We start from the raw sequence: 23,150 nt of genomic DNA on the forward strand, positions 1-23,150 counted from the left end.
AAAACGCGGCCGGAGTACTGTAGATAATTGGTCAGCTGAAATAAAATGCTAGGGGAAACTATATATAATTGGTCCAAAAATAAGCGTAAGCTCCTCACACGTAGCACACGCGTAACAGGTAGAGAAACCTAACCCACTACCTTGTAACTTGAGGAGACAAAGAGATGCCACCTGCCAAAAATTAAAGATTCCATATAACGGTTCACCATTGGATATTCCTGTAAAACACCTCTGCCTATAAATAGTTTAACGGTTTCCGCCCAAGGCGGAGAGCTCTGGGGATCTCACAGGAAACACCTGTGCTTGTCACCAGAGAATTGGGAAATTGATCAATTCCTAATCAATCACCCCGTCAGCGTAAAATATTGACGTAGAAAGTCTTGCAAGCTCGACCATTCGTTCCGGCGCCACGTCCGTCATTATCTCGTTGTAACCTAACTGCGTGCGTGTACTCGACTCTGTAACCGAAGTTATATGCGTATACTCAACTCTATAACCGAAGCTGTAACGGAACAAAGGCTCGCCTGCGTCGTCCATCACTATCTAGGCGACGTAAGTAAACAAACTCCTGTGACCTACACGTGTCTGTGCCTGGTTAATTTCACTCCATCCATCAATTACCCGCCTGCCGAGCTCTAAATCTAAACACTCCGGTGTGTGAGTCAGACAAGCTACCGGCGGCTGCTCTGATTCACGACAACAGTCAAGGCCTAGAGCAGTGTTTCCCAACTTCTTCCTCAGCATGACCCCATTTAAACATTGGTAATTTTTGCCCCCCCAAAATGATTCAGCTAAAATCAATGCCCCCTCCCCCTACAGGCAGCACAGCCAGAGTGGAGCCCATGGCGGGCGGAGGATGCGGGCTGCTCACTATGGGCTTGGGGCTCCCCATCTGTGGCCCAGTGGGCAAGAGGGCAGCAGGGCAGGGAACCCTGAGCCTGCAATGGGCTGCCCACATCTGCCTCTTTCCTCAGCACAAATCTGGGGGGGTATCTGATGTGCCACCCCATTCTTCCCCAGGAGTGTGTAGAGTGGTGGGGAGCCAGCACCCCTGTTGCCCTCCAGACGAGCCACCCATGGCTCCATCCCACCTCCCCAGCTGTGCCCCGCATTCCCATCCCAGCTCCTCACCCCAAACACCAGCGCAGCTGGGCAGCGTTCCCAGCCCTAGCCCTGCCCCACTCCCTCCTTCCTTTCCTCCCTCACTGTGGGGTATGAACAACACATGCCCCAGAGGCTGCCACAGTGGCGTCAGCAGCAGGGGTGGGGCATGTGGCGAACACCAGCAGGTGCCACTGGCAGCATCTGCAGCAGCCAATCGCAGGCATAACACCGCTAATCTGCCCGCCCCACCAACCCTAACCCTCAGTCCCCACCCCCCAGGCCAAGGCAGTGCCCGTTACTCCCAACCCACAGGCCCCTCTCCCCACTGGTGCCACTCACTCCCAACCCACAGCCACCCAGCCCTGCCGATGCCCCACACTCCTTACTCATAGCCCTCCATCCCTGCCAATGCCCCTCACTCCTGCCCCACAGCCCCCTGGCCATGCTGATGCCCCTCACTCCAAAGCCACAGTCCCCCATCCTCATTGGTGCCCCTCATGCCCAACCTGTAGCCCCATGGCTCAGCCAGTGCCCCTCACTCCAAACTCACAGCCCTGCTGGTGCCCTTCACTCCTGACCCACAGGCCCCTGCCCCACCCGCCCTGCAAGAGGGAGCCCCCAGCTGCCAGGCCTATGAGTCCTGGTGGCAAGGGGTGGTGCATAGATGGTGCACATGCACCCCCTGAGAGCGCCAGTGCACACCCTGCCAGCACCAGTGCCCCCACTGCAAGTGCTGTCCAGGGAGCAGGGCCACCAGCAAAAGCAGTTGCGCCACTTCTGGAAGTGGCCGCAAGACTTCTGGAAGTAGCACGGCCGCTTTCATGGTGAGTGAGATCAGGACTCACCACTAGCTGCAGCTGGCCGGCAGTGCCCAAGCCCCAGCTCCCATGGCTGGAGCAGAGGAAGAAGGGAAGAGTGCAGAGCCCTGGCACTCCTCCCCACTCCCGCATACACACCCCTATGCCTCACCTTAGACTTACCTGCGGGGACCTGGGGGAGCTGCTCTCCACCACACTGTCTGGCTACTACATGCCTGTGTGCATGCATGCACAGGCATGTGGCCTCCCCTGCCTGACCACCCTCCTCCCACTCCCCCCCAGCCTCAAGCAGCCCCTTGCAGGCTGGAACTCTGCCAGGCTGCAAGGGGAAGCCCCTGATTTCCCCACCTTTTTCTTCTTTAAAGAAGAAAATCTGTGTTTTTCTGTGGCAAATAAAAAGCCCAGATCCCTGCTCATGACACTGCACTAGGTAGTAAGATATGTAAGACAGGTTCCTCTCTGGTCTGTCCCTGGGAAAACTAAGCTACATACTACCCCTTGCTCAGGTCAGATTCTAATGTTCCAATCTAGACTGTGCATGCTACTCTTTTAATAGTAGTCAGATGAATGGATGCCATTATGCATTTACAAATAAAAAGGATAATTTAGAATAGCTTTTGCCAACAGCTGCACAAATGGATTTCAAATTAATACAAGGAAACTAGAAAAAGTGGTATAATTTCCTGCCTCATCATAAAAAAAATATCCAGGAACAAGACAAGATTCTGCTGCTTGTATTAGTGAGACAAAAATTGTATCAAAGTAATGTGGGTCTTTTGTCATTTCTTGACTAACATGTATTCAGTGCGAGTCGTAAATGAAAAGAACGGTATGTAGAAGAACTGCATTGTACCTATCTACTAAAACAGTTGCTTGACACATGTACAAAACAGGAAGGAGGAAATAGCTACTGGTTATATCTGAACAATATCTCTTGAAAATGTGGTTATTATTTATTACAGGTTAAAATATTTCAGCCTTAAAATAAAGGAAACAAAGAAAACCAAGTCAGCATCTGTTCTCCATCTCTTCCTAAGGTGAGAAAACACATAAGGTGGTGAATCAAACCAGTGGCATAAAGTTGCATCAGGTTTAACACTGAGCACCATAAACTGCCACTGTATACAATAGGGTGTTAATGTGCACAGCTCCTGACAGAATCCATTATCCTGTAATAATTGTAACTACGAGTAACTCAAAGGCTCTGCTTTGCAAATGCTTGCACAGACTTTTAGATCAGTGCTTGAGAGCAGGGGCTAATCCAGGGTGGAGCACTGGTATGCTTGTACCCCTTTTCAAGCCAGGCAGTGCTGAAGTTGTCAATTGACTTCATGGCTCCTGATCCCTTCGCAGCTCTTCATTGCACAGGTATTAATGACCCTTTCCTTTTGAATTATCTTGATGTTCCATCAATCAAGCTATCCTTTGTTCTGCAGTTCTGCTGTCTGTTAGCTGCTCCTGGCAATGAAGCTTCTATTTCACAGCCCTGCAGATTGTTTTTAACTCATTCCAATGAAGTTATAGGTGTTTTGAGTTCAATCTTAAACTGCATAATACAGCCCTGGGCCCCTGGCATATTAGTAAAGCTTCTAGTTTAAACTGGATAAAAATGTGTTTTGTTATATGTGATGATGCACATCACCATCTGCACCCCCCTTTTCAAAATCCTGGATCCAGCCATGCTTCAGAGTTTAGGAATTAGAGCCCCACCACTGCCATACTCTCTTCACAGCTCTGGCCCCTTGTAGCTGATGTAAAATGAAGCTCTACAAACCAGTTCTAGGCAGTTCCCCCAGGCATAGCACTGGAAATAAGCTGTCTGTGCTTACAAGACTGCTTCTACACTCAGGTTTGTGTGGTGGGAGTGAGCCACAGCACACAAAGCTGCAGGAACTCCTGACAGGACTGTAGACCACTCTGTACCCAAAAGGTTGCAGCAGCTGAGGCAGGCCCCTGTAGCTTTCTAAATTTTGGGAAGGACCCCTTGAACCATTTTACACCTCCAGCCCATCAGCTACAAACTCTGTGCTGTTCGTCTTATAAGTGTTGTACAAACATCTCATGCTTAATTCACCTTTATGCACAAACCACACACTTTCGTCTTCACTTCTGCTGCTGATTCCATGTTCCTTTGCTGAAGTCTTACTTATGAGGAGCCCAAGCATTCAGGTTAACCTTAACTGATTTTTTTTCAAAGTTCTATACCCACAATTAATTTCCAGGTGCTATCAATTCACTTTCATTTATTGGAAAATGGGCCCATGTGAAACTTGGAATGGATGTACTGTGGTATAGAATAAAACATTAATTAGAAGGGTGCCGAGAATGTATGAAATCTTCTCAACCCAGCCTTCCTCGCCATCTCAGTCCCCTATCCCAGAAGCCACTCATTGAGAAAATGTAGGGCTGCAGTGTGATGTGGGGTTCAACAGGTTTGTGCCCTTTAGAGTGCTTTTCACTGAAATTGCCCTGCCTCCCCTCTCCTCTTATTTAAAGCAGGATGTTAAACTCCACTGATCTCATCTGACATGGCAGGAAGCAGTCTCTCAGGGTAACCATTTAGGGTCTTTTAAGTATTGCAACGGACAACTTGTCTTGTATCCAGCAACAAAGTAGAAGAAAGCGGCAGACCTGGACTTCTGAAGTAATGTGTTCTCTGCAATAAGTGCTAGGAAGCAAAGGAGAGCTACATTCTGCAGTTTCCATGTGCAGTAAGTGATGGCTCCATGTAGAACACAATAATTCCAATTTGGAGGGTCACCAGTATAAACTGCTATACCAACAGTCCTATTAGTTCCTTGGTCTAGAGACAGTTACATCTGAGCAGACCAAAAATTGCTATCAAGTGGAATATAGGACTTTGCTTCACTTGGTCAAACAGCATGCTTCCAAAGCAGAGTAAATATTCTGGAATGAAATCACTTTTACTGTGGAATATCTTATTCAGCAGAAACTACTCTGATCAGTTTCCCATGAAAATAAGGCTTTACCAGACAGCTCAAGGATTCAGGTTATTTGGAAGTCAATTTATGGGTGTAGCAAAATACCCTTATTACCCATAATTACTAATTATAAACACAGAATGCAGTGTGTGCATATCTGGTGCTAAGTATTTGCTGAGGGTTGAATTTGTTCTGTAGTATATGTCGTGGATTAGGCTGAGATTAGTGGAGTATGCAAATTTATTTCATGGTTTAAACAGCTATTAGCTATCAATCTATTTGGTACCCTGTAGATATAGTCTGGATTCCTCCAGGACAGCATTAAAGTTAAAAATATGTTTACATCAATTTGAGTGTTTCAAAACTCCCTTAGTTACCTTTGTAGCAGAAATAATTCCAGATGGATTTAAATTGTCCACCAGACATATGACATTTTCTCTGTGCTGTACTCCACAATGTCACATAGCTAGGATTCCTCTGTATAAATTATCACGAGCCTGATTTCCCTGAAATTGGCTCATAGTCAAGAACTGAAAAAAAATTATGTTATGGCAATTCCCAGAAAAGAGCAAGGAAACAATCACATCAGAAAAATGATGTATTGCAGTGGAATGTTCTGTTGAATTCCTCATCTTCAAAGTCCCAAAGGACAGAGCATAAGGAAGGGCAGCTCTATGCAGAAATCTCTTCTCTTATCAGATCGCAAAGTATTTAGAGATCCATAGATTATAAAGCTGGAATGGAGCTCGGAAGATCATCGGGTCCGGCCCCTTTCACCAAGCAGGAAAGACAACTGGGGTAAAGTGACCCCAGCAAGGTGACCATCCAGTCTCCTCTTGAAAATTTCCTCCTCTTGAAGATTTTTTATGTTTTTATAAGTGTCAGCAACCACCTGAAACTCCACGTAGAAACCAACAAGCAAACAGTGCAGATTCCAAAGAACTAGACCAAGGTTTCGTGGCACCCTAGAGCAGTGTCACAGAGTGTCACATAATGTTACTGTAGCACTGCTAGGTGTGCAGACACCTACACATGATTCATAAGATAAACCCAAAGATCTCAAAAAGAAGGTCAAAAACTTTCTGATCTATCACGATCTTTCTGGGCACATCCAAACGAGCACAAAGTGTGGCACCCACACCACACATTCAGGCATTCCCTATGCTGCTACTTTGCAGTGCAGGGGGGTTTCTTGACCCCAGGAGATCCTGGGGTCAAAAAAACCTGCTCCAGAAAAAAGTGGGGTGGTGCACATGGCAGCAGAGTGAGCTGTCCAAAACTAGAGCCTGGACAGCCAGGGCCACACTCCAGCTGCCAACCAGGCTCCCTGCTGCAGGAGCACCACAGCTGCAGCTCCCCAAGGTCCCCAGGACCCCAGGCAAGGCTGCTGTAGCCAGCGTGGCTGCTAGCCCCAGCCTCCCATACTCCACCCAGGGTAACCTGCCATGCACCAGGGCACATTTGGCACAGGCATTCCTTGGGGACAAGTAGCAGTGGTACAAGGTGTGCTGCTACTACTTGTCCCCGAGGAAACACACGTTCCTGCTCGTGGGGACACACCCTCTGTTTCTTTGCAACAAAAATGTATGAAAGCTAAGAACTAGCATTTTATGAGGGGTGCCTCAAGTCTAAAAGGTTGAGAACCACTGGTCTACATGCTAAACTTTGTCTGGTGTTCAATCAGTTTCTCTGTAGCTCTAAATCTACACACCACTGGAAAACAATGTATTGCAACTACTCCATAATAAATTAATATAGTAGTAAAATACATATTTACTGTTTGTTTCTTGGGTAGTATAGTGTCAGAAGGACAGCATGTCTTGTAAAAATGTTGTACATTACTGGTACGTTCTGTGTTTGTGCTTGTGGCAGGCAGATTGTGAACTGTTCTGAACCATCTCTGACGAGCATGGAGGATACTGCAGGAGGTAGAGCCTTCATTTTGCAATTTAATCTGTAAACAGTCATTTTTTCCAAATAAAAATCACTTTTAATGTGCACTGTTGATCTCTTAAAGATGTTCCCATTTTGATGAACTGCGCTTGTTCACTTTCAAAACACCACCTGTTTTAAAAATTCCAGAATAAGGAAAAGCCTTATCTCTACTGCAGTGATTTAAAACATATTGTACAAACATTTCCATTTAAATTTTTCATTGCAAAGGAAGAAGCATTTACAAATAAAGAACATGGAGCCCAAATATGGAGCAGAAAAAAGGGAGAGGAGGCTAGAATTTTATATTTAGAAGGGGACACTGAAAAATAAATATTAACTAGTGTAGGCTGTGGACACTAAAATAGAATGTAGGATCAGCAGAAAGTAGGCAAGAGGTAAAATAAATGTTCAAAGAACTTCAATCTTTTCCTCATAATCCTTTAGTCTTTGTGTTATCTGTGTAGATTGGTGATTCTCAACCAGGGTGCTATGAGATCCTTCCAAAGGTGCTGTGCAATATTGGCACTGATAAGTGTGCAAACACCTATATGTGGTTTACAAGATAAACCCAGAGATTTCACATAAGAAATGACCATAAGGTCAAAAACATTCTGACCTGGTGTGGTCTTTCTGAGTTTTGTAACAGAAGAATTGCTCTATTATCTTTCTGTAGTCAAAAAATGGCGTGCTGCTAAATTCATTGTTTGTGAATTCTGCCTGTTCTAACAGCATCTCTTAGTCAAGAATTAGGAGGCCAGCAAGAGCTTTCTCTGATCTCATAGCAGTATTTTGGGATGGGGGCAGGGGTGGCATTGGTGGATTAAGAGAACAATTTTAATTTTTGTAAACAAACTTGCTCTCAAAACACTGCTGGCTCCTGTTTCGTTTGTAACTGATGCTGATAAACTGCTAAGAACCAGATTGTACAATATTTCTCCAGCATTAAAGTGATCTTTTCATTGCTGCTAATTTTAATTATGTTTTTAGTGATATCAAAGGAATCTGTTTAGATTTGTAAAAGCCACATCATGGCTTAATACCAATTGTCCTTTCCTTTGGTCTTGGCAGCCTTTTGCAGAACATCTTGAACCCATCCTGCCAAAGATGTTTCTTTCTCTGAAGGCAGGATCTTACTCATTTTAAAAGATTAAAAGGAGCTGATATGACTTCCCCTCCCATTCTGCACCTCTGTTTTTATCCTTCACACCAACACTAAGGCTTCTCATCTACTTTTCTCTTGTAATCCTTTTGCCTCTTACTTCAATCCCATACTTTGCCACCTCATACCAGCCCTTCCATACTCTCTTATTTCCATTTTACTCTTTCATCTCTCATTGCTAATAATAAGGCTGCCTCTGCTTGCAGAAAAGTTCCCCTGTCTTGTGGCAAACCTGTCTCTGTTCTCAGGTGCACTGAACATCATTGTTCTTGCTTTTCTGCCTGAACTCCTCTCTTCCTAATTCTCTGGTCATTCTTTCAGTGTCCCCTTATTGAGTCCTCCTCACCCCCTTCCCCTTCCCCTTCCTTTTCTGCATCTTGAGGGGCTTATTCATCTCCTCCATGTAGCTATTCACATATCCTCCATGTAAATTCATGTACTTAATACCACTTTATTTATCCTTCTAGTCCTATTCCTTCCACTTGCTTGTTACACCCTTTCATTCTGGCATGTCTTAATTAGTCTTTCAGCTCTTGGGGCTTCTCCTCTATATGCTACTGTAATACAGAGAGTTATTAAAAGTTAGATGTAAAAGAAATGATCACAGCACTATATACTTGCCAGTAGGGCCTTCTCAACAAGTCTCTGTAGCCAAGATATGATGACCAATTCTGCCTCACAAGGAAGTCTTCTGCTCTGCCTGCAGGGCACGTATTGGTCTTCAGCCTTAGCCCTTGTCTTCCCTGTACATTTGTCACTGGTTTTCCCCTTAGCACATTCAGTGTTCATCCACATGCTATGCAAAGACAGCCACCAACCCCTGAAATTGCTAACCTCAGGTAACTGCAATGAAATGGGCCCCCACAGCCAATCACCCTAATCAGTCAATGACTCATTGGCCTCCAGTTCCTTTCCTCTGGGGCTTCTTCCTATGTGCTATATTACCAGTCATCTGTGCCCTGAACCCTGGCCAGAAATAATGTACCTAAACATGCCTCTTCTCAGCTTCTTCAGCCCCAAACAGTTTTGCAGTTCCTCTAGCTATCCCCACCTGCAGTATCAGGTACCATAGCAGCAAATTGATACATCCTGCTTGCATCTGTGCTATCTGATGTATCTTTGGGCCAAAGATACAATCCATGAATTTAATTCTCAAAGAGGAATCTTGAGCCATACAATGATAGTTCAGCAGCTGCTAACTGTGCACTGATCAAGTGGGCCAGACAGCAGCACAGCTGGAAAATAAATACTTAAGGAGCTCTTAGAACACCAGAAGTTAATAAAATAATGTGCTGCAGCAACAACCACTCCATTTTACAGTGAGCAGTGCCATGTTCTAAGCAGCACCCTAAACTTAAGACTTAGGGCACCTATATGCATGCCAGAGGTCTGCTTCGACATGAGCTAATTAGCACATTCTGGAGAAGACTTGATTAATTGAGTCTGCTGAAGCATGCTTATTAGCACGCTCCAGCAGTCTCTGTGCAATGTGTATACACCATCCCTGCCAGTGCCACAGCAAGGGGAGAGGAAGAGGTGACCGCCTCAGGCACTAAAGCAAAGGGGTGCCAACAGGCACTGCCCAACCAGGGTGGGACATGGGACAGAGCCACAACAGCTCATTTGGGGGGGGGCGCGCAGGAATGGGGAAAGCCAGCTCCCGCTGCTGCGTGCACTCCTGGGCAAACATGGTGGAAGCGTGTGCCCTCTGGATCTGTGTGCGGGGCGAGGGCGGGCTGCCACTGCGGGCTTGCCCCGGGCACCAAACTTCATTCCTATGGCACTGATCCCCGCACTTCAAAATGGCAGCAGGGGCTCTAACTAAAACTCATCAAAAGAGCTTTAATTAAAGCGCTCCCACTACCATTTTGAAGTACAGGATGCTGAATACATGCGAGGCTGCTCTTGGAGCCACTGTAAGTAAAGTACCCCCTCATCCTCACCCTGGAGCACGTCTAAAAACACGCTAAAATCCCATAGTTTTGTTTCCATTTACCATGGGATAAGATCATTTGCCTTTTCTCAGTTGTTCAAGATCTTGATCCAGGCAGATCTTGACAGGCTCATGAAATGGGCGGATGAGAACATGATGGTGTTTAACACTGAAAAATGCAAGGTTCTCCACCTTGGGAGGAAAAACCTGCAGCATGCTTATAGGCTCGGCAGTGCTACACTGGTTAGCACTACAGATGAATGGGACTTGGGGGTCATGATTGACCGCAAAATGAACATGAGCCTTCAATGTGATGCTGCAGCTAGTAAAGCGAGCAAAACGCTGGCTTGCATCCATAGATGCTTCTCAAGAAAATCCCGGGACATCTGCTCCCATTGTACTCGGCCTTGGTGAAGGCACAGCTGGAGTACTGCATCCAGTTTTGGGCTCCACAATTCAAAAAGGATGTGGGCTGGACTCGATGATCCTCCGGTGTCCCTTCCAGCCGGAATGTCTATGAAATCTATGAAATCTATGAAAATCACAGACACGGGCAGTTATTACAGAACAGCTGATGCACAGTAAAGCACTGCCCCTTCTACTCCTCAGCAAACTGTAAGTCTATCACTTGGATATCTGTGAAGGTCCCAACTCAACTGAACAGTTGTCCCTGAGTGAGTTGCAGTGTGGGGAAAGCACCAGGATCAGAGATAATTGTTTCAAAATACAAGAACTCTGCCTTAATCTGGAACAGGAAAAGCAAAACAGTGTGGGGATGCAAGGAGCCAGAGGAAGATGCAGCATCTCAGCTGGTAATACATCTATTGCAATCTTTGCTGTTATTATGGATATCACAAAATATTCGGATCAGTTTTACCCTATAATTATAGCTGCCACTTCTTTTGTGATGGGTTACTTAGCTATCAAGTTCATCCAACTCTTATCAACCCCTCTTATCAGGGGTCAGGGAAGCAGACCCTACGATGACAGGCTGAGAGCCCTGGGGCTCTTTAGCCTGGAAAAGCGCAGGCTCAGGGGTGATCTGATGGCCACCTACAAGTTTATCAGGGGTGACCACCAGTATCTGGGGGAACGTTTGTTCACCAGAGCGCCCCAAGGGATGACGAGGTCGAATGGTCACAAACTACTTCAAGATCGTTTCAGGCTGGACATAAGGAAGAATTTCTTTACTGTCCGAGCCCCCAAGGTCTGGAACAGCCTGCCACCGGAGGTGGTTCAAGCACCTTCATTGAACACCTTCAAGATGAAACTGGATGCTTATCTTGCTGGGATCCTATGACCCCAGCTGACTTCCTGCCCTTTGGGTTGGGGGCTGGATTCGATGATCTTCCGAGGTCCCTTCCAGCCCTGATGTCTATGAAATCTATGAAATCTATGAAACCCACACCTCAAAACCCCAACCATAACACTTATAACAGTGGACAAGTGAAGAAAGAAGGAAATGCAATCTGGCATCTTAAAGTGACTGAGGGAAATGCTAACGTAAAAGTAAAAAGCTTTTGTAGGTAATCCAGGCAAAATCTAACTTGGTGTAATACAATCAATATAGGCACTTAACATCCAGATATCTCCAGCTGTTGCAGAAGCCAGTTAATTGTTGTTCTTAGGGTGGTGCTACAGGTTACCTTTAAACTGTCATAAAGGCACTTAAAATGGGAGCATTCACCCATTAAAGGGAGTTAACCCATACTAAGCACCCTTTTAACATTTTAAAGATATATCACTTCATGTAATGGTTATCTTGGATCCTGTTTTACCCAGGTTATCTGGGATATTGTTAGTCTGCTCTGGGGAAACAGAAGGTTCTATTTTCACTTCTCCAGTATCTCATGATGCTCCCACCATTCCCAGCCCTTCCCAAACCTTTGCTCCATAAGAAAATGTTCAACCCTCCTGAACACTATTGCGCAGAGGGTAATCCTGACTCCAAGTCAACACCCCCTCCTGCCCTCCAAGGACACAGCTCACCAGTTTTCTGTTTGCTCTAGCACCCCCGTGCACTCAGCTGTCTGGTCATTGGTGCAAGGGGAGTGATTAAAAAGCCAATTAACTGCTAATGAGCATAGGCAATTGGCTTTTAACACTGGGCAACCATTTTCTTCCTCACCCACCTCCCTCTCCCTACCACTACACCATAGCTCAGCTTCCTTTCCCCTGCAGTATTCATCTGAACTGAACTGCTATTCATTTGAAATGATTCTGTCTGCACCCTCCTTGCTCAAACCAAGCAGTGAGCCCTCTGGGTTTTGGTTCCACCCTCGTGCAGCCTGCTAGGTCTTAGCTCTGCACTGGTGAGCGCTAACCCAACTTCTGCCCTGCCATGGCATGCAGTGAGTCCACTGGATCTCAGCTCTGCCCTGGTGCGAGTGCTAACCCAAAGCCTGCCTAACCCAGTCCCAATTTAGTGAAACACTTGCAAGATTTTGGACTTCTAATTTTTTTAATTGTTTTTGCACTCCTTTCTCTTTACATCTGTTTATTTCTCCCTCCTATCAGTTCACTTCAAACAGTTGGGTTTTTTTCTTCAAGACTTTTCCCCCCTCACCTGCAGCTTCCCTTACTCAAAGCTACCTGCCACTCTCCCCCTTCCTCTCCCACTCCAGAGGAAGGACCAAGTCGGCTCCTATCCGTGCCCCTACTTGCCAGGTTCTCCGGTATGAAGCCACAGTTGTGCAGGGCTGAGATGGCAGTAAGCCTTAACCTGCTCTGAAAGAATTTTAATTTTATGGCATCCTAACTTTCCACAGATTTAAAATGTTTTCAAGGTAACCTGTAACAGCACCCCTATTTAGGTCTGATCATAGACCAGGGGTAGGCAACGTTTTTTGGCTGGAGTGCTGCAAAAACCACAATGTCTATCTTCGAAGGTGCCAAAGTGCCGACATACCAGAGGATGCTGAATACGTGATGCTTCTTTTGGAGCCACTCTAATTAAAGTGCCCCCTTATCCCCACCCTGGAGCATATCTAAAAACACCCTAAAATCCCATAGTTTTGTTTCCATTTACCATGGGATAAGATCATAGACACAGGCAGTTATTACAGAACAGAGCAGCTGTTTGCAGCCTCCCGGCTGCAGCCGGCCCCTGGAGCCCCGTCTGCCTACAGCAGAGCTTACAGCCTTCCAGCCACCTGCTGGGAGCAGCCTGGGCTCTGTGGCTGGCAGCAGCTGCTTAGAGCCCAGGCTGGAGGGGTGTGCTGAGCAAAATGGCCTTGCGTGCCATGCTTGGCACACACGCCAGGGGTTGCTGACCCCTGTCTTAGAGAGTAATAAAGGGCTTGCCCACACGGGAGGCTTTTTTCATTCTGAAGTGAGTAGTGGTGTACTGGAGAGACTTGCATTCCTACAGCTGGCTCCTCAGTACATTGCAACTGTCAAGGTCTCCTGTTCAAAGTACCAATAATTAACCCTGTGCTCAGTTACTGTGTACTGATGTTTGCTGATGACACAAAAGTTACAAGTTTGCTGATGTCACAAAACTATGTGGGGAGGTAAAGACACTAGGGCAGTCCTTCTCAAACTATCTGATGTGTCGAACCGGCAATTTTTTTTCCAGTGGGCCAGGGACTGGTGCAGCAACTGCATGTAACAGCGCTTCACAAATGCGTGACAGGCTGTTTCTTTCTCTTTCCTCACCTTGCACGACGTGACATCACCTGGAGTGTTGGGACGTACGAACTGTGGCGCTATGACATATCAATGTTATGCTTCTGAAAATATATTTATTTCTTTCCTGGCAACTCACTGCAGACCGGCAACTGGTGGCTCGTGGACTGGCACTGGTCTGCAGACCACCACTTTGAGAAGCACTGCACTAGAGGGCAGGGAGCAAATCCAAGTGGATTTGGACAGGCTGGGGGGGGAGGGAGAACAGAATAGGATGCAGTTTAACAAGGATAAGTGTCATGTGTTGCAGCTGGGGAGGAAGAATCATCAGCACTCCAATAGTCTGGGTGGGACCATTCTAAGCAGCACAACTGCGGAAAGAGACCTCAGAGTCATAATCAACTCCAAAATGAACCTGAGTCACTAATGTGATGAGGTAATAAGTAAAACTAACCACACTCTATCTTGCATAAGTAGGTGCATCACAAACAGGTCTAGGGAGGTGATACGTCCCCTCTATGCGGCATTGGTCAGGCTGCAGCTGGAGTACTGCATCCAGTTTTGGTCACCGCACTTCAGGGGGGATGTGGATACCTTGGAAAGGGTTCAGAGGAGGACCACCTGTCTGGTTAAAGGCCTACAGAAAAAACCCTATGTGGACCAATTAGGAGACCTGAACCTCTTTAGCCTCCACAAGAGGTGGCTCCACAAGTTTGTGGCTGCCTACAAACTCATCATGGGGGGCCGCAGGAAGTGGGGAATATGATGTTTACCAGGGGGACAGTTGGGGTAACTAGAAACAATAGACACAAGTTAAAAGAGAGCAAATTCAGGCTGGACATCAGGAAAAAGTTCTTTACAGTGAGGGTCGCCAAAATATGAAATAGGCTTCCAAGGGAGGTGGTGTTGTCCCCTTCCTTGGAAATATTCAAAAGGAGATTGGACAGACACCTGGCTGGGGTCATCTGACCCCAGCGCTCTTTCCTGCCCAGGGCAGGGGGTTGGACTCAATGATCTAATAGGTCCCTTCCCACCCTAATAACTATGAATCTATGAAACTATGATGTTCATGGTCACATCTGTACAGTGCACTATTTGGCAGTCCAAAAGCAGAATAGTCTTCCCACACTGCTCTGCACACTATCCAAACTGACAGATTTATTTACTTATCTATAAGCCCTCTGCTGCTTTAGTAACAGGGGCTGGGTGTACCCGAAAGGCAAGGGCTCCTTGATATGCTGGAAAATGCTGGAACAAGACCCCACTAAGAAAGACCTGAATCTCCAGCCATCCAATCTTTGCAAACACTCAGGCTGCCAGCAGCACTGCAAGGGAGGCTGGTAAGCATCATTATATTTACCTTTATTCTAAGTCATTGGTCTGGTATGCTGAGACATGACCTGGTATTTACTTTCTACTCCTGGAACTGGAGGCCGTTATCAGAGGTGGACGTCAGCTAGCAACTGCTCTGATTTCTATTCTTCTCAACGTGCTCAAAATGGTGACCATGCCTCAATACTCCACTTTCCCATGGATAACCTGCTTTCTTCTCTGCCTCCTTCTCTTGTCCTCCCAGAAGAGCCAGCCCTCACCATGTGTTCCAATAGCAAGTATACCACAGTCAGCAAGATCATAGTATCCCCTTTGCTATAACCAACATGCCAGTAATAGCCACCTTCCTGTCACCATGCTTCTTTGCTGGTTTCCCCTCACACCCTCAGCAGCAAGCCACTTCCCCACTATCACGTGTCCAAATGTCAATTGTACCAGATTAAATAATGGAAACCTGACTGTAGAAATATGTTGACTGAGAGGAGGATGTTCTAATCTACAGCATTGGTTGAAGGCCTGAAAGCAGTGTGGTCTCCCTGGGAAAAGTTGGGAACAGCAGAATGGGTATAAATTGTTTCTTTTATAGAAAGCATGCACAGAACATAAGAGACTTACTGGGTGGCTTGTTTTGTTTAATGGAAATTGTGTCTGTCACTTGGGAAATGTAAATAAGTTGTAAATACATTCATATTTACTAATCAGTTATGATAGTTTCATAGTTTCATAGTTGGTAGGGTTGGAAGGGACCTTGTAGATCTTCTAGTCCGACCCCCTGCCGTGGGCAGAAGAGAAAACTGGGCTCAAATGACCCCAACCAGGTAAACATCCAGCCTCCTCTTAAAGACCCCCAGGGTAGGGGCAAGCACCACTTCCCTTGGAAGTTGGTTCCAGCTCCTAGCTGCCCTGACAGTGAAGTGGTACCTCCTGATCTATGAGTTTACCCTAGGTTCTAGGTCCACCCCCTGCCCTAGGTCCACCCCCTAGATCATGGGTGGTGCTTAATTATTGGCATCCTAATTGGGCTCTAAGGGATCTTATCTCTCTGACAGGCTGAATAGCACAGTTCTGCCAGCTGAAGAAGAAAGATTGTCCTTAAATAGTTTCCTGTATGGGAAGGAATAGCATTAGCAAAGTATTAGACCAGATGTGCCTACTTTTATGCGCAATTTCCCAAACTGGTTCCATTTCTTTCTAAATATACATATGTAGCAGAGAGCCAGAAGGTTCCTCATACTTGGAGAGAAAAGAGTAGCAGGCAGTAGTAGCCAACTCCAAAGAAAATAGCCTGCCAAGGGAAGTGGCAGAGGCTAAGGGTGCCTATCACAGAGCTGGTTACTCTGCAATAATGCAGCAGGGCAGAATCCTGCTTGGGAAGCATGGGCCCTGCTGCAGCAGCAAGACTAGCAGCAGTAAGCTGCCCTACAGGTTAGTCAGCAAGCCTGCTCGGGAAAGACCTGTGGCCAGGGGTGACTGGTACCTCCTGAGTCTGGGGAGGCACAGTTAACTGGGAGCAGGCCAAAAGCCCCATATCCACTCCTATACTTCTGTGCCATGGCTTAGTGAGTCCAGATATAACAGCATGGACCACTAAGGAAACTATGAAGGGGAATGCCAGGCAGGGTCACAGCCAGGACAATCTGAAGTGCCATAAAAAAGTGATGATGATGAAGATGGTTTTCAGCAAATCGAAAAAACAAAACCCAGACCCTCCAGCAGCCTTCGGGCCAGCGGTCCATGTTGAAAGGGAGTGGACAGGATTTGGGCACAGGAAACCAACATCAACCCACAAGTTATCTCCAACACAGCTCATGTTCATGAACACAGTAAGGCTTGTGCAACCAGCAACTCAAAACAACAAGTCTGTGCTTTTCTGTTGATAGCTGTTTGAAGCAATAACTTCCTTGCTGCAGTTTTCAAAGCTTCTGCTGTCTTTTGCACTTTTTGCATAATGTTATAATAGTTACCATATCAGCATATCTGGGGGAAAAAAGCACTGTGTTAATCAAATGTGCTAAGCAGTTATAAAAACAATCTTTCAGTCAAATGCAAAGTAATCCAAAAGTTAGAGTATGTCAAAGGTGCACAGTCTACTGCAGAGAGATGCCGTGTAGCCCAGCCAAGTCATGACACAGTATTAGCTATGCCTTTTCTCACAAATATCCCATAAGTCATGAAAAGTTAAAGCCTTAGGCAAAGCATGCATCCAAAATGTAGGCCCTTTTCTCAGAGTAGGTATGTAAGAAATCCAGTCAGTGGCCGGGGGGGGCACGGAAGCCATCTTCATGCTGGCATCCCCCCTTACACTCCTTCCCCCCACCCCTTTGCTGAAAGGCCATGAGAACATGTCACAGAGGCCACAAGGACTGCTGGTTCCCTCTGGGAAGCAAGCATTTTATTTTTAGTTTTTGGAGATTTTGCCAGATTTTGGAGGCAATGCCAGATTTCACAATTTCTGCAAAATCATTATTTGGGTAGGTCCCCACCTATTACCAAACATCAAGTATCCTTTAATCTCCCAAAAGGCACACCATTTCAGATATTTGTAGTCATGAACTCCAAAGACTGAGATAGGAAGAAACAAATAATAGGAATATGAATTCCATCAAGTTGCCCTGATACAATCAAGGAACCCTAGGCATACAAAACCATTAATGGGTTTCTGATGATTAGCAAGCCTTAATACACAGTGAATGCACCTTTTAAGGCAGCACATGCTTCCATAACAGTACCCTTGATATTCAGTCTTCCTATAACAAATTGTAGTGATGTGGGATGGCAAGTTTCCAGGTAGCAGTGGCTGTACATTTTGAACTGGGGTGTGTAGTAGTAAGAGTTAAGTCCCTTACTAGAGAGCGATGTCATCCACAGGAAGGGGTTAGTCAACCATTTTGGGTCAGGGCTTAGTTGTTACTATAAAGGCTTAATGAGGTCAAAGAGTCTTACCGCTTTTTCTTAAAACCTGGTGTGAGTGGTGAATCCTTCCACCAACAGGAAATTGAACAGATGATTCCTAGCATTAACTGATCATTTTCTGGGCAAAAGAAATATGATTTATGAATGAGGTAGATTCAACATCCATAAACAGGAGGTTTCAAAACCTGTGGACAGATTCATCACATCTTTGTATACAATGGCCGAATCCTGCCAATATGAGAAGTTTAAGGAGGAGCTAATTAGGAACTGCTTAGTTAGGGGGCTTCGTGATACAGAGCTCTCACAAAGATTATTTAGATCCTGATTTAACGCTCCAGAGGGCTATCACATAGGCTCACCAATCAAAGCTAGTTAAACAGAAACACAGAATAATCAGGAGTGATTCTCATTCCTGTCAGGCATTAGTTAATACATTAATTAGTAAAGAAACTACAAATAAATACATATAGAACTGACAGGTACAACAAACACAGGGAGTGGTCCCACCAGTGCCCACAGTGACAAACAAGTCAGAAAGGAGGCCAATGCCACAGGTGTGGACAAACTCCGGGACCTGGATGTGCTCAGTGTGCTGCTACAGAAGAGATACGTTGGCGACGTAAAAAGAAAGGTCACTATGCTTCAGTTTGTCGCTCCACCACCGGAGTCTGTGAAATCACAGAACAGGATGCAGAGGATTGCACAGTACTTTTAGATGAAGTTACAGAGTCTTCATCAGATCCAGGAGTCTGGATGACAGAAATTGGGCTCTGTGAACAGCCAATACCATTTCAAATAGATACAGGAGCAACAGTCTCAGCTATCCCCAATTCTTACTACAACCCCCGCAGGGATGGGATTCTGCTTACCCCTAACTAAACAGCTACAGGGACCAGGCAAGACTACCCTCAAAGTACTGGAATCCTTTAATGCAAAGATGACACTAAAGCAGAGATGTATAGACCAAGAGGATTAGTTACTCTTACTGTGCCTTTACTTGGCTTACCAGCTATACAGGCACTGCACCTTGTCCATCAACTAGATGTAATAGTGGACCTTTTAAATGAAAAGAATATATGGCTCTGGGGACCGCTACAACAGTTGCCCCCTTCAACGAGATCAAATCTATACTCAGTTCAACCCTTGTACTGGCCCAATATTATCCAACACAAAAAACTTGTATTGCAGCAGACGCTTCATCATACAGGATTGGAGGAGTGTTACAACAACGTCAGGAAGCATACCACCGGGCCCCTATTGCTTTTGGGTCAAGAGTGCTAGCTCCACCTGAAACTCGATATGCATAAATAGAAAAAGAAGCACTAGCAGTTACATGGACATGTGAGTGATTCAGAACTTTCCTTGTGGGCCTGACTTACTTTACAAACTGGTCACAAGCCACTTGTGTCTCTGTTAGGAGACAAACCTCTGCATGAACTTCCACCAAAAATCCAGAGTTTTTGCCTCAGAATGCTGAAATTCACCTACAATATAGTACATAGCCTAGGAAAAGAGTTACAAACAGCTCATACTCTTTCTAGGGCATCATTACAGACTCCACTGTCTCCAGAGGAACTCTGCCAGGAGCAAGATAAGCTTTTTACATGAACATTACGGATGGGATACCCATATCTGCTTCACTACAAACAAGAATTCAGGAGGCTGAAGAAGCTGCTTCCTCTTGCCAAAATATAAAGAAATACTGCTTGGAAGGATGACCTCAAATAAGATTCAAGGACTGTGAACTAGCAAACTACCAAGAGAGACTCAATCTCCGTGTTGTCAGAGACTTAGTCATGTTCCACAACAGAGTACTAATACCTTCAGCACTATGCCAGGAAATCCTAGAGAAGATTCATTATGCTCACAAAACCATGACAAAATATCAAGCCAGAGCTCACCAGACAGTTTGGTGGCCCTCCATCTGTGATGACATACAGAACTGGGTGGCCAGTTGTAAAGTTTGTGCTCAACACTGACCCATTCATGTGGAGCCATGCCTCACAACTGATTTACCAGATCATCCATGGCATATGTTGGGAGCTAATTTATTCACCTGGAAGTGTTTTATTTACCTTATTGCTACTGATTATTATTTCCATTACTTGGAGATGGAGCAATTACAGAGCACCACAACAGAGAGCATTATAATGGCATTGAAAAATATATTTGCACACCATGGCATGTCTTCAGTTTTAAAAACTGATAATAGCCCACAACTTTCTGGAACCAGGGTAGCATGAGCAACACTCAGCTCTTTAGAAACATATACCCTATGTCCTCCTGAAGTTCTGCAGGCACTGTTGTTCTTCTCAACAGCACAGTACTGTGTGAAGCTGTCCCAAAAAGAATTCCTCAAGGAGCAGTTAGCCAATCCCATCTTCTTCCTTGCCTTCATACCTGCCTCACCTTAACTTCTGGGTGCAGTAGCTGGCAGGGTAGCTGCAGCACTAGGTATATAGGACTGGAAGAGGCATCCTGGACCATTAGATTCAGTCTCCTATGTTTATAAGCAGTCATAACCTAAGGATTCCTCATAATCACCAGTTCAAACCCCCACCTGTAAATACAAGGAACAATACTCAAAAGACCTATCATACCATCCCTTCCATAAACTTAGCCATTATAATCCTAAAGGGATTTAAGTTCTTTCACCCCACAATTTTTCTCAGAAGACCATTTCAAAACTTGAATCCTGTGTTTGAAACCATCTTCTAATTTCCAGAATAAATATATATTTTCTTATAGAAGTTTGGCAGTCTCACAGGCTTCTATAAATGTAAGTCTATGACAGCAGAAGAAAGGTGATCAAGGGAGGAACTAAATATGAACTATATGGATTAGATCAGTGCAGCACTGTGAGCTGGCCCAGCTACTTGCTGCCTCCTGGCCACAGCTAGCATGGCTCCCCTCCCATCTGCCCAGGTAAGGCTGCCCCCAGCACTCTGGGGCTGGGGCTGGAGCTAGGTCTCCTCCTGGGGGAAGGGAGATCCCTCGGGCTGTGGGTGGGCGCAGCCCTGGTGGGGAGTTGGGGTAGGCTGGAGGGGGCTGATGGGCTTTCCCAGGCTTTGTGAGGGCAACTGTGGATAGGAGGGGCAGGATGATTTGGGGTGCAGGCAGTTCTTGAGGAGCTTGCAGGGGTGCAGGCTGTGGAAGCAGCTCCCTTGTGATTTGGGGGGTGGATGGGCAGTGGCAGAGCTCTGCTGGGGGTGGGGACATCCTCCCATGGCCAAGCGTCCTGCTGGCTGGTACTGGTTTCCTTGGAAGAGAGTCTTTATTTTGAGCTGTTATGCAGATGCCTCTGTGTGCACTACTCAAAAAACCATAAACCGGTACAAAAAATATTCTTTGAAATACAATTAAAATATTTTATAGTAGATGTTTGTCTATAGATAAAAATTAATTGTATGCTAAAAATGTGTTAAAATTATATTTTCACCATTAATTTTATGTATGCAGCCCTCAACAGCTCACCAAATCTGATTAAGTGGCCCTCCAGTTAAAATAATTGCATACCTCTAACCTAGATTTGTTCTCAATGGTGGCAGATAACAGAACAAGGATTAAAGGTCTCAAATTGCAGCAAGGAAAGTTTAGGTTAGATATTAGGAAAAACTTTCTCACGAGGAGCATAGTAAAGCACTGGAACAGGTTACCCAGAGAGGTGATGGAGTCTGCATCCCTGGAGGTTTTAAAGACCCATCTAGATGAAGACTTGGCTGGGATGATCTGTTGGGGGTGGTCCTGTTTTGAACAGGGGTTTGGACTAGATGACCTCCTGAGGTCCTTCCAACCCTAATTTTCTATAATTCTATAAAAAAGCATGGCTGTTTCACAGGTCTGAGGAATCATTGCTTTTGCCCCACTCTGTCTACAGGAGTAAGGCAAGCTAGGACTGGACCTGGCTATAAGAAGGTGGCTTGGAGCCATAGAAAGGCTGCAAAATGGAAAGAAAATGAGCCCACAGGCCAGACATTCATAAACAGCTCAGGGGAAGAAAAAGCACCCAATCCCTTCAAGACACAGCAGCAGAGGGACACATGGGGGCTCCTCTGCCTGCACCAGGAGCCAGGGCTAATCTGTGCATGGCTGAGGTTGGAGGACTTCCTTCCACCAGGGCTTTCCAGGAGTCCCAATGGGCATGGACCGCATGGAGGGGACAGGGATCCAGGTGATGATAGCACTAAATCCTAGGGCTGTGCAAAGCTTTGGGTGCTGATTCAATTCGGAGGACATTTGGCCCAATTCGGTGGCCAAATCTTGAAATCTGAATCAGGGGACCAATAAAAAGGTCCAAATCCATTTGAAGCTCTCCAAATCTTCAGAAAAGATTCGGAGAGCTTTGATGATTCAGACAGTCCCCACCTGCTGCAGCAGGGAGCTGAAGCTGGACTCCATGCCGGTAAGTAGGGGGCGGAAAAGTGGGGGCTGGGGAGAGGACCATGGGGGGACCCCTACCAGCCCCCATATCCTGCCTGCTTTCCCAGCCCTCCAGACCCCCACCCACTCCCCTAGCCCCGCCTCATGGCTGCCCTACCTGCCCCAGCAACCGGTGCTTTAAAAAAAAGAAACCGCTCACCGGGTGCTGCCAGGCGGGGGCGGGAGGCAATCCCTGCTGCCCCCCACTGCCCCACGCTGCATGGGGAGCTCTGCATGTGCTCCCCAACCCTCCAACCCCCCACAGCTTCCCTGCCCACCCACCCACCCACCCCTTAAATACAAAAAACAAACAAGAAAAACCCCAGGACTCACCGCTCCTGCAGCAGCCTCGAAGCCTCAGGGGGCTCATGCAGAGCCCCCCCGCACAGTGCGGAGCAGTGGGGGGCAGCGGGGATCACCCCCTGCCAGGCAAGAACAGTGAGCGCGCGGGGGGTTTTCTCCATTTTTTTTTCCTTAAAGGGCTAGAGCTGGGGCAGGTGGAGCAGCCGGCAGGGGAGGGGGTGGGGAGGGCACTGGGACAGCAGGGTGAGGGAATCAGCGGGGGCTTGTGGCAGAGTGACCCACGCAGCCTGGAGCTGGGGCAGGTGAGGCAGCCATTGCTGGGATGGGAGAGTGGGCAGGGGATGGGCCTGTGTGATTCAGCCGAATCGATTCGGGACAGCGATTCAAATCAAATCACTGTCCCCCAAATCTGCTGAATCTGAATCCAAAACAAATACTAGCCGCTTCGCACAGACCTACTAAACCCCGCACTGTTGGGAGGGACCCAGCATGAAGCCTGAGCATGGCTGCAGGTGGCTGGCACTGGCTCAGAGCTGGGCTTGCCTCCCTCCTTCCTGATCATCAGCCCCAAGCAGCCGCAACTGCGGCAGGGGCAGAAGCGCTGTGCGACACCGGAGGTAAGAGGCACCAGTAGAGCACACCTCGCTCCACTGCTTCCCGCCAGA

This window comes from Alligator sinensis, unplaced genomic scaffold, assembly GCF_000455745.1.
Source record: "Alligator sinensis unplaced genomic scaffold, ASM45574v1 scaffold294_1, whole genome shotgun sequence".
Lineage (NCBI taxonomy): Eukaryota > Metazoa > Chordata > Crocodylia > Alligatoridae > Alligator > Alligator sinensis.